Source organism: Rhodamnia argentea, chromosome 1 (genome assembly GCF_020921035.1).
Source record: "Rhodamnia argentea isolate NSW1041297 chromosome 1, ASM2092103v1, whole genome shotgun sequence".
Lineage (NCBI taxonomy): Eukaryota > Viridiplantae > Streptophyta > Magnoliopsida > Myrtales > Myrtaceae > Rhodamnia > Rhodamnia argentea.
The window spans coordinates 36,473,208-36,487,844 of NC_063150.1; the positions used below are offsets into that span (position 1 = coordinate 36,473,208).

Here is a 14,637-nt window from a genome sequence, read left to right on the forward strand (position 1 = left end):
GAACTAGGCAGAATTTAAGCATTATCTTTCCACTAGAAAATTACTTTCCTTTGGGACATAAAGAGCGCAAATGACCACCATCAGAAATATATTTTTTCTATTTTTTATTCCCTGAATAAGTTTTTGAGCAAAGACATTCGTTTGACAACAATACAAAATTTATGTTTCCAAAATAGAAATTCGTTTGATAAGAGCATAAAATTTCTATAGTTATCTTACACTGAAACTCGTCCAGCAAACTAAAGATCTGCGGACAGAAAATAGCGAAGGGCTAATGGGAGCCGAAGACCGAAGACGGGCAACCATAGGTTGGCGGCCGACAAACGGTGGATGTCGAACGTATTTGTATATGTACAATCTATTTGGGATATTGACATCAATGTATACATATACGCACACACATGCATGAATGTGTCATAGTTTAAATGCAGGTTGTGCAATAAATGAAATCACCAACCGTATCATTTGGAAAATCACCAATCCTACATAACCTTTCATAAATTATGCTTATGGTCTTATAGCGTTGTATAAAGAAACTTGGCTCCGAAGACGTTGTCTTTCATGGCGTTGCTCGAATTCCACTTATCGGGTTTTTTGGCATGACCATAATGGTGGCAACACCAGACAATCATGATATGCAAAGCACTTTATAATGTGGTTCAATTTGATCTAATCTGCAGAAAAAGCAGCATGAAGACTGTATTACTAATTCGAACAGAACGCTCTTGTAGTACACGGTCTTCAACTTTGATCTCTGTCTCTCTCCTTCTTAATCTCCTTTTTTTGGTGCACCTCGAACCTTTGTATGCACTTCACCTTTCGTTCTTACCTGTGAGCTAGCTAGTCCCACTGATCTTTAGGACATGTTCCTAGTTTATCATTCATAAAGAAAACCTGAGTGCCCATGATCTAATTTGACTTAGCCAATACATACAGCTAAACTTATAAAAAAGAACCCATACAGCTAGCATAGCACATGCAAACTTTTTTGCTTTCACATTTACTTAATAACCAAATAATTTATGCTCACATCTGCCAAAGTGTTCATTTCGGTGCATAGATTCGATCCACTACATCTATAACATTTTGAAACATGGCGAAATCGTCGATTGAAATTTGAACCCGATTAACACAACTAACTCCGTAAAATACCGTCCTTGCAATTTCGATGCTCATTGACTCAGCTTGACACATTGATACCTAATCCGTTCCCTTGACAACCCAACTAGTACAGCGTCAGCTTTATTCCAACCTCGGAGAAAGGCATAAGGATACCTTAAGTATTAATATATGTGTACGACGCTCACTTTAGTGCTATTATTATTTTATTTTGGATCATATAAATGCCAAATCAATGTCCGCATTAGCGTTGATCGTATCAGGTCAACATCAACCATACCCGATCAGCGATTTCCAACCAAGATTGTTCAAAAAGGAATGAATTAACACAAATGTAAAAGATTTAAGACTGAATTGATAGAATAAAATCTAAGATTGAATTAGCAAAATTGCAATAGGTTTACGACTTTTTTAGTAATTTTCCCACGACATGCTTATATCCGTCGGAATTGGTCTTTTAATGTTGAATATGGAAGCTTGGCTCTGAAACGAGAATGCAGTGGTATTTTGGCGTGATTGCAGTGGTAACAATACAAGAGATGATAAGCAAACCACTTTAAAAACAATATGAAGGACAATAATACAATACATTAACTCTCACCTTATAAGATATCTCTATTTCTCTCGCGATAGGCAAACTAATATGAACAAAATGCTCTTACGATACGTACCGTCTATCTTGACCTCTATCGCTCTTGGTGAAGCGCCGTCTCTCTAAATTTGTTGTTCTTACGGCACGCTAAAGTTTATATGACTTCCCTTTATAGGGTAATAAACCGACTTTGAGGACTCGATCATCTACTCCACCCTTACCCAAATTGACGTATCAATTGGACAAATGCATGGTCCCGTGGAAGATGAGGCCATTTAACCTCCCACTTTTGCATGCCTCGAACCTCTATATGCACTTTACCTCTGTTCCTATGTAAGCTTGTCCCACTAATTTTTTAGGGCTCGTTCCTACTTTATCACTAATAAAAAGAAAAAACATAAAACGAAAATTGTGGTACGGTGCAATTCTGGTCTCTAAAAGAACAAGAAAATTACGGACTTGAAGTATGCTCGTTTTCTTAAAAGACGGTCCAAAGGAGATTTTGTTCTAAATGAGGATCCGAAACTACCACCTAGTCTCAAATAAAGGTCCGAACTTGCCAGCTAGCCAAATTTTCGCCCTATGGCAACTAGACTAGGGGCAATCTCCTTTATTGTGATTTTTCTTTCGTGTTCTGTTTTCTTCTTTCTTCTTTTTTCTAATTTAATTTTTTTTTATTTTCTTCCTTTCTTTTTTTTTTCCTTTTTATCTTCTCCAGGCCTCCATCATCTGCATTTCTCCTCCTCCGAAGTCCCTCCCTACCTCTCTCTCTCTCTCTCTCTCTCTCGCCATCACGCTTTCCACCTCACCCCAGCACCACACTCGACGGCAACTCGAGCCTCTTTGTTGTCGAAGAAGGTGGAGCACATGGGCGCCGTTGCTGAGGATGTGCTAACATTCGCCATCAATCCCTAGTGATATTGATGAGCTTGTTGGTATGGCTGCTCGTAATGGCGACGAGGCTGTTGGTGGTCGGGTCAGGCTAGACTGGGCCGGCAATGGACTCGGCGAACTCGTTTGGGTGGGCATATGTGAACTACTAGCACAACACGGGAAAGCAGTTCTTTAGGTACTGGATTTGCCCATATGTGGGGCTTAGCAGTTTTGGCCGGTGGGGTGTTCAATCTTTTGGTTCCCAATCCAGAAAGTAAGGGAACAAAGGCCTGCAAAGAATTAAAAAAGCAAAGGGGTTCGCCTTTTTGGTTGATTATTGCTCTTCGATATCTTCACCTTTTTGGGAATAATCGAAATTGAAGGGACAAATCCCAACTGCCATCAATATTTGTGGGCTTTGATGTTTGTAGTCTAGAGCACTGAGAACGAAAATTGAGCAAAATGAACTAAATTGAGGGATTATGCTTTACGATTCGTTTGATGGCAAAATCAACTCCAGCACCTTCGTTTGCCACCACATTCATTTGAGGAGAGAGGCACGAAGAAGATTAAGAAGAAAGGAAAGGAAAAAAGAAAAAAATAGAGAATATGGATCATGAGTGTCTTGACCTAAAAGATGATACATTTGGCCAATTTATCTCGTTTAAATAGAGATGATCGATTTCTTTAAAAGATAATAATGAAGAGTATTGCAACAAATTCTCTGGAAGAACTCATATTCAATGCCTCACAAATCTCTAAATTTGCATTCTCACCCTTTTGATGGGACTGAAAGGCTAGATTTATTATGATGTACGAAAACTAATTCACAATATCATATGATCAATTCATCCCTTTTACAAGCTTCTTATAATAATCGGGAACATTCATAATTCTCATAGATCTTTATCAATTATTGAGTCGTAAGACTCCTAAGCCATTCTCTCGGACTTGAGTACATCAAAGCTATTTCCTACAAGGATTCACCTACAGATTATTTTTTGCCTATAAAACAATTCAACTTTGAATTCCGAAGGTAATAATAACAACATGTTTTACCGATATTACATCAAAAAGTTACTATTCAATTCGAATCGAGAACTCATCATGGCAATGTGTTTCCCCTTGGGGAAGCCCAATAAGTGTGTGATCAGGAACATGCCAGTGATGGGAATGCAGTGGGTCCCAAAAGTAGGAACAGAGGTGCCGCGACAAGAAAGACAAGCACATGTGGGCATCGATTTAAGGGGAGAAACTCCGAGCGATCCTGCCGGGGAGTCGATCAAAGTACACAGTGGGGACTAGTGAAGTAACCCTACAGATATCTATGTCTAACCCGAGATACAGGTCGATTTTCCAAATCACTTCATTGATTGACGTGATCATTACACAGATGGGTCATTGGCTGCTCAAGTGGGAAATTGGATCAATCCAGACCAGTTGAAAAACAAGCGCAAAATACATATCACTGGGGACAACACCATGATTCGTTATCATCTTGGATTAAATATCTTCTTTATAACCATGTAGTCTTGTTCTTGGAACCCTTCTTTTGTGTTACTTTAGACCGCTGTTTAAGATGGTACCAAAGGAGGACGCAAAAGATAAGTGCAAAATAAATTGTGTTTCCACCGCACAGAAAATTTTGATCTACCTCTTTCGTTTGCATATGTTCTTGTTTAATTCATTTATTACTGGAGTTGCCTGTTAGCAGTCCCGCGTGGATAGCAAGAATAGTTTTGATTCACATTGAGGCAAGTTTTTAACGGGTGGAAACTAAGCGGAAAATTGCCATCTTTAATTGGTCCTTTGAAAGACCATCACATCAAATGGGAAAGATTTGCATATGAGATTGAATAAGTTAATTCATCGGGCCTGCCTTTACGAGAAAATTGGAGGCCGCCCTAAATGGGATCAACCTGAAAAAGCCTTCAAGGGGAAGAATTTTGGGAATCACCTGTTTACCTAAAAGGCCAAGGACAAAGAATTTGGTCTGGAAAAAGAACATTCGTCTTGTTTTTATGTTTGTTCAGTGTCATGGAGTGGTAAACCAATGAGTCTTGAACAATATCAGCAAAGATAGATTCATGAAGCATGTTTCTACGGGGCACCTTTCGACACAATGAGATGCATACGATGAATCGGAATAGATTGACAAGTAAAATACAAGCAATTGAAAAGGGGAAAAAAAATAAAACCTGATAAGAACTAAAAGAAATTAGGTGGTTTTGCCAATCAGCTCTTGAGACAAGAAAGATATGGGCATTAACACTCTTTCAATTGCTAGTCATAGTCATCTCGCCACATGTTCGAAGGAAAAGGGAAGCCAAGAACGTCATTCTGTCCCATCTGTTACCTCCTCTTTGGCTTCTTCATCATCGCTCTCTTCCTCTTTCTCGTCGTTGCCGCTCCTTATCCACGGAATAAACATACGGAGGCCTGTGAGACAACTACAAAACCCCCTGCACATTGTCGAAATCCCCAAATAACAAATGACATTCATCCCTAGTTTGAACACCCAAACGCAATCAACTAGCAAGAAACAACATAATCCTTTAATACCATTCAAGTGGACTAATAGAAATTGTTGACATGACTGTTTTAATTGCTTTTTTTTTAATCATTCGATCAATAGGTACTCAGATTTGAAGAAAGTAGGGCAAAGCAGAAGGCATGTGCAGAAAGCCCTTCTTTAGATTGAAAATTGTCAGTTTCAATATCAATTTATTCAATCGCAATTTTCAATTGCAGCAAGCTTGCGATCTAGAGCAATAACTATTGCCTAATTTAATTTCAGCGTTTCAAAAAATTGGCGCGAATTTTGAACAGAGAAGATATTTCAGCTAAGTTTTAGGTTGTTGTGATCTCTTACCTCCTCTTCAGCTTCTTCATTGTCTCTCTCTTCCTTGTCCTTGTCTTGGCCTCGTCGCCGTCGTTGGCATCGCCTTTGCCTTTGCCTTCCTCGGAGACATCGTTGTTCTCATCGTTATCGCCCATGGAAGAAATCAACGGAGGCCCGTGGGATGACTGCAAATCCTCATGCACATTGTTGTCCTTGTCATCATCACCCTCTATACCGTTGGCCTCGTTGTCATCACCATCGTCTTGCTGAGGAGAGGGAAGTTCAAAAATATATTATGTAAGGTGGATTAAACATATTAAAGAAGAAAACAGATTCCCCAAATATTATATGACAACAATCTTTAATTTCAACACCCAAATGCAAGCGCCTAGCAAGAATCAGCGTATTGGGTTTTCCTCACACTTAATCATCATAAGAATGCTTTGTAAAGCATCAATCGAATTTAAAGGTCTTAGAATCAAGCAGCATTCGTTTGTTTTTATAATTATTCTGTCATGGGCGTTAAACATCAATGAGTCTTGCACATATGAAGCTAAGGGCAATGGTGCTCATTGCCAATTATCAGAGGAAATTGAAGATATAAGCGGGAATTTGTGACATTGTCGTTCTATGGAGAGAAATTGAGATGTGTAATTGCCCTACCTATTATACTCATGTGAAAGATGGTGCATTGAAGCTAAGTGTAAGGAGATACAAATTTCTGAACTATGCACATGGGTGAAGGGAAGGGACACAAGTTACAATGCACATGCTTCCAAGGAATAAATGACTTAGTGCATAAGACTGTTACCTTTGCTGAGTTTGCTCTAATCTATAATAGAAGCGAGTAATCATTTATAAACAAGGTCAAAATGGTGTACATTAGACTGGAATAGTACCCATGAGGTGACAGATTTTGTAGAGCGGCGGTATTCTATGGCAACTTATAGATAGAGCGTATGAGTTAACCCTAGGTTGAACGATCCAAGTGAAGGTGGATAAGTTGGAATAAACGTAAGCTGAATTAAGTTGAAGGTAGTTTTGGTAATTTTGGGAGAAACGGAGGAGGTGTCTCATATAGAGGTGCTAAGAGATTAATGGAAATTTGGGAATGTTGAGAATGACTCGTTTTTTTTAGGTGAGAAAAGTCGAAAGACCACAACGTGTAGCAAGGTAGAGGATATTTGTAAATATCCCTTCTTGCTGCTCATTTAAGACATCATTCAAGTTGTCATTGTGTATCACCAATTGGAAGTGGAGCATATATCATGTGTCGTACTCGATTTGATCTTTCACATGCTGTTGGTAGATTTACATGTTCAGCCAGTTGTACTCAAGCCAATGTGGACGAATTTTGACTGAGAATGTTCACTGAGTATTAGACCAAGATTCTAACCTCGTGTTTCGGCTCTTCCTCGTAGGATTATTTCCTCGTCACCATCGCCTTCCTTGTTGACAGTCATTGCCGCATCGTTATCGCCCTTGGACCAACCTAGCGCTAGCGCAAGAGGACATGCGAAGGAATGTGTTTTAACCCCATTTTCAAATCCTTTTGGTATTATTGAAAATTACAAAGGAGGTGTCTCATATAGAGTTTTGCTTTGAGAAAAACAGTATTTGAGGTTGAGCGATACACTAGAAGAGCATTGGGTGGAATCGGAGCTTGGAATCGAGAGATTGTTTTTTATGTCGGGGTCTCCTAATTTGTGACGGGTCCATCATTGTTACTCTTCTGGTGGAACTCTTTGGACAAAGCTATGCAAATTGGGGTGCGTTGAATCTATTTTTTATTTAATTTTCTGGTATATCATGATTTTGTTAGATTGCATAATCCTATTGTGCAATATCGACTAAACGAAGTTTCATCATCAATTTTGGGGGGCCTTAAAAATAGGCTCCATGTCAACTTGAGTAATTGTGATAAACACAGAATGAACTAAAGGCATAAATAGGAAGAAGGCGCACTTGTTCCGATGGACCCGAGTCCGACGCTTGTGTTGCTGCATTCAGAATCTCCTCTTTGTAACTCTCCCAAGTGATGCCTAAAGCATATAGACCAATGCCTGGAGACTCCCTACAATCCCATATATCTATGCGGCACTCATTTGGTATTTTTGAGCTTGATGCATCGATAATCCTTCCCATTGATATGCACCTACAAAGTTGCAACCACCGCAAACGCTCCAACTCGTTAATGCCCTCCACAACCTGCAGGCTCTTGCAGTCTCTAAATTCTAAAAATGCCAAATTCTTCAAGTTTGACAAACCGCCTATCCTTTTTAACGAAATGCACTCTAGGAACAACAAATACTTTCAATGATTCCAATGCTGAAACAAATTGAATCTCACGTAGCTCTAGGCACGTTCTCAGGATGAGTCTTTGAAGCATCTTTAGGGAGCTCGAGACAAGGGACACTCTCCTCCCACCATCACTCAACTCGGGAGCTTGCAGCTCATTCCACCCCGCCTCCGACGACGACGACGACGACTGACAAACCAACCTCTCCAAAGATTTGCATTTGTTAATGTGCAATTGCTCCATCGATTCTAAGACACCGAGAAGTTGAACTTCAACTAGCTTGTTGCAAGAAGACACCTTGGCATCTCTCGGTTTTCTCAAACTTGATGGAATGGATAATCTCTTGACGGGCTCACACCTTTTGATAGTCAACTTTTCCAACCGATGCAGCTCATGGAGTTCTACTTGCTCCACTCGAGTGTTATCCAGCTCTAGAACTCTCAAGTTTGACGGAAGTTGTTCCAGCTTTTGCAAGTCTAGTCCTTTGAGAGTAAGTTCTTCCAGCAGAGCAAGAGAAGCCCAATCGGTACACGTTGTGTGGACGTTTAAAAGGCACAAGTCCAGCTTCCTCGGTTTGGATAGCCTCCCAATCCACGGCAAGTTGCAAGGTTGAATCATATTCCATTCTTCATAAAAATCGGAAGCATCGGATAGGAGCAGTTCAACTAGATTAGTAAGGTTTGAGAGGTCGGGGACAGTCCGCAGCGATTTTGATTCAAACCATAGAGTGGTCAAACTTCCGGGGAGCTTCGGTAACTCTTGGATCTGATGACATTTACATAGATCGAGAGATGACAGGCTTTGTAGTCTATCAATGGAATCCGGTAATCTTGTAATGCCCGTGCATTGCTACATTCAGCTCGGTCAACGACTTCAATTTTCGAAACCGAGTCGGGGAGTTCCCTCAATATCTTGCAACTCCACGAGAGAGAGGTGCTGAAGCTTCTCTAGTTTGCCAATTTGTTCAGGCAATTTTTTAAGTTCCTCACTCCAAGAAATAGTCAAGTGAGTCAGCCACGTCAGTTCCCAAATAGACCAATCAATTTCCTTCAAATATTCGCAATGATTAAAAGTCAACTTCTCTAAAACGGAGTCTTGGGAAAAGGTTGGTGTCCTATGTAGCGACTGAATATTTGAAAGAGTGAGAGCCTTTAGCTTCTTTGCACCCTACAAAAGCCAATGAAACATCAGGACAGAAAATTGGATGTTCGTACGAGAAATAAATATGGATTTAAGCTCCCAACTCGTATTGTTTGTCATTTGATCCTCACACTAAATGAGAAAATTAGACCGTAAATTCATTAAATTTTGTCCTTGATTGGATGAGAAAATTAGACTAAGGGGGATTCTAACATACCTCGACTAGGCTTATGACCGCATCTTCCCTCACCCCATCGCCATAAATTTCCATCACAACCGCGTTTTTTGGATTCAAATTGGTTGCCGTACACAATGATCGATCATTGTAAACCAAATCGATCCACTTCAACTCGGAAAGACAGCCCGTAAAGTCGCCTTGGTAGGTTAGGTCACCCAACCGCAGCAGCCGAAGACGTGGGAACCGTTTAATTTGCTCCGAAGTGACAATTATATCCCTATCAGCCACCCAATCAGACAACCTCAATGATAGGTCTTTGCAATACAGTGCTTGAACGCTTGTTTTGATCTGCCAATGACAATGAGAAGTAGGAGCAGGAATTTGTTGAAACATTCATTACGTCGAAGAGAATTAAAAAATGAAACACAAGAGGATAAGTAATTTTCAATTAAAATTTGGCCATACTTTACCTCGGTTGATCTTAATTCGCGAATGATGTCATCTGGAGCCCATAACCTGCTGTGCTCTCCATTACTAATTGTCCTTCCAAGATCTCTAAATTGATCATGCATCCAAAATCTATTATTGTCTAAAACCTTTATCATGCACCTCTCAATAAGGACATCAATAGCAGACTTTGGGCTAAACCCACAATCTTGCCACATGTAGATTGGATTGGTCCAATTAGAACCGATGAAAAAGCATGCAACATCAAGAAATATCTGTTGTTGAAATGGTTTCAAGGAATTATAGGTAATCCTTAGCTTTCCCAAGACATCGTTATGAGGTGTTTTCATTAGCTCCTCCAGCATCTCTTTCCATATTTCAATGTCTTTCCGACCAAAAAGCGATGAACCTATTGCTTCAAGAGCTAATGGTAGTCCACCCGTTCTAGAGACAATGTCCTTTGAAAGAGTGTCGTAATCCGGTGGAGGAGAGATATCATCGAAGGCATGCCTACTAAAAAGTTGAAGAGCGTCTTTGTTGCTCAGCCCCTCCATTTCATGGGGCAAGATTTCACACTTAGCTCCCCTAATAGTCAGAACCCTATTATCCCTAGTGGTAACAAGTATCCTAGTACCAGGATGCAAAGAACTCCTTCCGATTAGATTTTGGATTTGGTTGCCATTATCTACATCATCCAAAACAATCAGTACCTTCTTGTTGCAAATTGTATCTCCAATAGCTTTGATTCCATCATCAGTGTTAACAATGTTGCGAGTCCCTCTTGAATTAGAGATATCGGACAATAATTGTTCTTGCAACTTTATTAAGCCCTTGGTTTTTTCCGTTTCCCTTACATCCTCAAGAAAGCTGCAGTTTTTTCCAAATCGAGGACATAATTGGTTGAAGATTTTTTTGGCAAGTGTTGTTTTACCCATGCCACCCATCCCGCAAATTCCGATAAGCCTCACACCACCAGAGTCGATGTCTAATAAATTATTTATGGCTGCTATTCGATCCTCCATTCCGACTAAATCTGCGGTCACTTCTCTCTGTCTTGTCTTGAGCCTATCCACAACCTCATTAACTACTGACTTGCTTAGATCCCCATCACTGCCACAAAGTTGAACAGATTCGATTGAGAAAAGGTAACAACTTCATATCCTTGCATGTTGACCAACCATATACTAAGTCAACTAATATCCATCTAATTATCTTAAACATTGTCCCCATGGAAACATTAAAATTACGGACGAATGACATAACCATATTATGTAGTGTTGTGCTATGAGATCGACAATTCTTGCACAAGAACAATTCAAATGTATGGACATTTCTCCTCATGTTTATGAGGTAATTTTTTTTTTTCCTTTTGGGGTGGGTCAGGCGTCAACAACAGCTTATACAATAAAAAAGGGCACGAATTGAAACAGGACTCAAATAAGATGGACTAAAGACTAGATTAAAATTCAAAGTTACCCCCAAAAATTCAGGAATATGACGAATTACAAACATGAAGATCCATTACAAGTTTAAGTTGAAGGAACACAGGAACAGAATTGTTTGATCTTTAAATCAAGCAGAAGAATTAAAATACAGATGTGTGATGAGTTATAGCAATATGAGATTTACTTATTTCCTTGGACGTGGAAAAGAACTTTAAAAATGCAACTGCATTCAGTTGCGTAATCAAGTTCTATGGCATACGTTAGAAATCTTAATATACTCTTGGATGGAGTTAGTGTAGAAAAGATGAAGCAAAGCCAAATTTTTGTCATGTAAAAGACATTGGATATCTCATGATATAAAAATAAAAAAAGAACTTGAGACTTTCTATTTCAATTTATGGAAATTGGAGTGGAAACATAATTTTTGCACATTCACAATCAGATTGTTACCCTGTATAATTCTGCAAATCCAACCCGCTGATGCCACCAACTTTTCTGAGAACCTGCTGCCACGTCTCTATATCCTTGGAGCTAAACTTCTTCATCAAATTCTGTATGTCATTATTGTACATCTGGGTTCTCAGCTTCACATCATCAGGTTTCACATTATAAAAGATGGGCAATATCACCTTCTTATTCCCATCTTCTTTAGGTTTATAGGTGTTCTCCACCATCTTTGCAAGCTCACGGAGGCACCAGTGACTCGAAGCATAGCTTGGGGAGAAAATGGGTATGTAGAGCCTAGATTCATCGATCGCTCGAAGAAGGTTGCCCCCAATTCTTTCGCCCGGTTGAAGCTCCTCGTTATCGATGAAGACGTGAATCCCAGCCTCAACCAAGGCATTGTAGAGGGTGTCCGTGAATCCATGACGAGTATCCTTCCCTCTAAAACTCAAGAACACCTGATACTCACCTCCTAATGGATTGCTAGTGCCCGTTCCTATTTCTGATATCGCCATAGTAGCTCGCTTCGAACTTAGCAGGGTCACCTCTCTCTCTCTCTCTCTCTCTCTCTAAATAATCGGCACTGCTGAAATGCTTTTTCGGCTAGCACATTCCACCGCCCGCAGGCAAATGCGCAAGAAGCCGAAGATGGTTTGCAGATCCAGATACAAGTCGGTGACTTTAATATTGCAGTCGCAACTGTCGAAATACTATCAATTTGAAAAAGAGTTGAGATATGAGCCATTTGCCCTAAAAAAACGTGTATAGGCAACTTCCTAGCGGGAGCAGCTACCACCATTCAATAAAGTCGATGAATTTTAAAATAATAAGGTGGAGACCAAATAAGCCATAGAAATAGTGATGTACCTTTTCACACGCCTCATTTAAAAAAAAAAAGGGGAACGCGTATAGCCGAGTTCCCAGCCGGTGCAACTTCCATTAGTCGATAAAGTCCGATGTAGCTTTTCACATGCACAATTTCTTTTGAGTTTCTTCTTCGTGCCTGTCACGTGACTCTGCCTATGTAACAAACAACCTCTATTCTAAATTCACACCTGAACTTTTGGATTGAAAAAGACAAATGATTCCCAAACATTTAAATCATTCACATTATTTTGAAACCATATCTACGTTGGACATGTTTAACACCCCTGTCCAATATTGTAAAAATCACAAATTATGCTTAAAGAATCGCCTCCCGGATGACACGTGGGACTCTAAGCTAAAATCTACTTCATATTGCATTTATTGAATTTGCAGCATTCTCCACCAAAAAAATAATAATAATAATACACCACCAAAGTACTACCTCAGCACATATTCAACAATTCGCCGTGGAGGTGTACCTAATAACTTCCCTTTTTTTTTTTTTTTTGGAGGTGTACCTTTTCACACGCCAAATTTCTTTCTTCTTCGTGCTTGTCACATAGCTCTCGCTATTAAGAGTGATCGATTCTAAAGTAAGTGATTCCTATCTTTATTCTGCTCTGCACACACTCAGATTCTATTTTGTAAAACATTTGCATACCCTATCATTTTCATACTAATTTTTTTTTTTTTTTTGGTAAGGAACCACTCATACTAATCTTTGGTCTGCGAATTAATTGAAAAAGTTGCGAAATAACCTATTCATCCCCCCTCGATGTGATATTGTTAGCCCCAACAGTTTACATTTCACGGTCACTCTAGCAAATCTCCAATTCTTATCTTTTATTCTTGTGCATATTTCGATAATGTCTATAATTGTATGCGTATATTTGAAATACTTATGGACTAAATTTTTTAAGTTAATGGAACAAATTCCTACATCCAAATTATGGAAAGGACCCTTCAAATTTTTTTGACAAGTTATATTCCTTGATTGTGCATTTAAACTACTAGCACTCAAATTGTAATGATTTTTCAAAAACTGAGGAACACTTGGTTTTGAACTCCCAATGTGTTCTGGGTGCTCGTTCCTTTATGTGAGTTCGCCATAGGACCTCACGTTGCATGTAGCAGGGTCTCTCTCTCTCTCTCTCTCTCTCTCTCTAGTAGGCACTGTTGAAATCTTTTTCTTCGAGCCCCTTTATACCGAGCTTTGGCAATTTGGATTGCTAGTGCTCGTTTCTGTCTCTTATATCGCCATGGGAGCACTTAGCAGCAGCCCCCTCTCGATCTCGAAATACTTTTTCATCTAGAGCGTTGACCGGCTGGAGGCAATTTCACAAAAAACCAAAGATATTTCGCAAATCTCGATACAGGTCAGTAACTTTAAGATCGAAGCCAATGACTTTTGAAGACTTATCAGAAGATTGTTGAAATGCTTTTAATTTTACAAAGACTAAAGATATGGGCCAACTACCAATCAATTCGAGAAATTAAAATTGACTTAGATGACCTATAGATTTAAGGAAGTTTTGGAATATTCGGATTTGATTTGGAACCCATGTGATCGGTTCAGACATCAACAGCAATTGTAATACATTATTTCCTGCTTAGACAGAAGTGGCCTCATTATAAAAAAATTTCGAAACATCGACTTTCCCATCATGAACAGAACATGCTATGGCCACGTCAAGGTTTATTATTAGAAAACTACTACAAATTCACTTTGTTTGAATTTGATCCCATGTGCCATCAAAACGCGCATAGGCAACTTCCCGGCGGGTGCAACGTCCAATTTACAGTCAATAAACTTTTCTTTCAAGTCTCTTTTTCGTGCTACTGCTTGTCACATGGCTTTGTCTTATGTAGACAACATCTGCTCTGAAATCACTATTGAGCACTTTTGAACTTTTGGATAAATGAAATAAGATTTTAGAAAAGTTCATTAACTTTTGAGTGAAGATGAATCCAATTGGATATATTGACGGGCTAGGACTTGGGCTCCCTCTTGGTGATATCTTCGGGTGAAGGTATTGGACTTCACGCCACAAAAATATTACAGAACAAAAGAAAACGAGAAAACACTCTAATTGAGACTACAATGAAAGGTTTACCTTTCGGATGTTCTCTACCTTTTTTCTCTGCTGCTGTAAAAAATTGAAGATTCTCCACTTATCTCAACACCAAACCACGAGCACTCTGTTGTTTCTACTGTGGAATCTCGAGGTCGACGATGTCAACGCTCGATTTTGATGTGGTCAAGTAACATTGATAGAAAATTAGGGTTCGAATTGAGGGAATTGGGGATTCAAATCAACGAAGGGGTTTGCGAATTGGGGGGTTAATTATGGTCTCACTGTGAATGATCTGAGTCGAATGTAATGTAATTAG

At 39.4% G+C, this 14,637-nt stretch overlaps 1 pseudogene; it reads right to left on the bottom strand.

Annotated features, from left to right (window-relative positions):
• The window catches only part of LOC115725977, a 36,784-nt pseudogene extending 24,828 nt beyond the window's left edge, over positions 1–11,956 (bottom strand).
• Positions 11,957–14,637: the final 2,681 nt, after the last annotated feature.